This window comes from Austrofundulus limnaeus, unplaced genomic scaffold, assembly GCF_001266775.1.
Source record: "Austrofundulus limnaeus strain Quisiro unplaced genomic scaffold, Austrofundulus_limnaeus-1.0 Scaffold158, whole genome shotgun sequence".
NCBI lineage: Eukaryota > Metazoa > Chordata > Actinopteri > Cyprinodontiformes > Rivulidae > Austrofundulus > Austrofundulus limnaeus.
The window spans coordinates 279,967-282,062 of record NW_013952560.1 but is presented as its reverse complement, the minus strand read 5'-3'; positions in this window follow the sequence as shown (position 1 = coordinate 282,062).

The following is a 2,096-nucleotide window of genomic DNA, read 5'->3' as shown; positions in this document are numbered from 1 at the left end:
ATCTGGTCAGAATGAAACTGTCAAAAGTTTAAGCTTATAAGAAAGTTTTTATTACCAACTGTATCCCATATTCAGAAGATAAAATAACGAATGAATAAATTAGTTCAGTCAAACGTTTTGTTAGACTGTTGTTTCTGTGTGTTTAGCTTTTTTTATTCTGTATAGGTTTCCTAAATTCATTCATTACAATTCATATAAAAATACAAAGTGTAACATAAATTGATTTTTACACTACTTTACCTTTACAGCTTATMAAACATAAATTAATTGTGTGTGGGATCAATAAAGTTGTATTTTGTTGTTCTGTAAGAAGTTTTAATACATTGTTTTTGGTACCTGTTTTTCTCAAATTGTGTGTGAGTGTGTGTGTGTGTGTGCATGTGTGTGTGTTTGAATAAATGATGCCATATTAAAGTAAATCTCTGTTAAAATGTGCTTTATGGAACAAAGTCCATTCATTTGTAGTAGTTCACAGAGCAGCGGTGACACCTCCAATATGGCGGACGTACAGCTCATCACAGCAGCGGACCGACAGACAACGAGGCTTCTATGTATTCATTTCTATGGGGGGCTCTGTCCTGCTTCAGGATCAAATCCTCTCAACATAATTCCTTTCCAGCTAGTGTTTCTTTTACATTTGAATATGTGTTCAGGCATGTTACTTACATACGTCCTGCTCTGGGTGTCCATATCGTCTAGCCATCCAGACCAGTATGTACATAAAATCATCAATGTAATCACAGAAAAAAGCACACAATAGTTTATAACACTATATCACGTTTCACCTAATAAAAAACTACAGAATGTTTGGAGCTTTTATAAATCAGTAAGTAAATAAACCTCAATAAATTTCTTCAATTCCTTGTGTTTGATTTTTTGTTTGTTTTATGTATTTTATGGTACCTACCACACTCCCCTCACCTGCATGTCTTCTATTCTTCTTATTACCCCTCTCTTCCTCTGCCCCTCAGCAGAGATCTCAGGTTCCTGTGCTGTATCAGAACTTTGATTACTGACATCATTAACATGCTTGCAGTTGTCATAGTTAGATGTCGCACTGCCCTCAAACTTACACACATGTTGATGCAAACACATCCATCAACTTTATCCAGCTACACTGTTTTAAAGTCGGAAGACAACAAAACTCTGCTGTCCTTATTGCACAATTTACATGAAGTCATTTATAACAAACACATCTGCATCTGTTTCAGAAACAAAAACTCCTTAAAAGTACATGAACATCTGATTGTATCAGCAAGGAATGATGTTCCAAAAGGTGTTTCTAAACCGATGTCCCATTTAGGGACTTATTGATTTTTACCTCAGCAAGAAGGTCACAGGATCACTTCTTCTCTGTGAAGAAATTTATGATTATTACAGATCAGTACTGATGCCAGAAACAACACCAGTGTATATAAGGGTGTCTGATTATAACATTGTTATGGTTATCTATTGTGTGTTAATTGAAATAGAGTAGATACATGTCTGAATCATTAAACAACACATATTTTTTAAAGCTGTAATTACATAAGAGTGAAGATTGTTTGTCTGAATGCCTGGGATTCAGCCATAGGCCAGCAGGGGGCGAACTCAGGCATTGAAGATTTCTGGACTGTATTTACAAGGGAACTTCCTGGTTGTTTATTCAGTGTGTGGTTTTGACTTGTCAGTCCTTGGCATAATAAAACCCCACTCCAGAATTCTGGTGTTGTATGACATTATTTCCTATCGCAGATCATTTTATTTAACACTTGTGTTTTCATTTGATTTCAGCCGATATTAAAACACGTATTTCTTACATCGGTGTGGGGTTTACATGTTGTTTCTCATTTGTCTACGATGGAAACCTGTCCTGTCCATGGATGGATGGATGGATGGATGGATGGATGGATGGTTGGGCAGATGGGTGGATGGATGGATGGATGGATGAATGGATGGATGGATGGATGGATGGATGGATGGATGATGAAAGATGGATGGCTGGCTGGATGGATGGGTGGAGGATGGATGGATGGATGGATGGATGGATGATGAAAGATGGATGGCTGGCTGGATGGATGGGTGGAGGATGGATGGATGGATGGATGGATGGATGA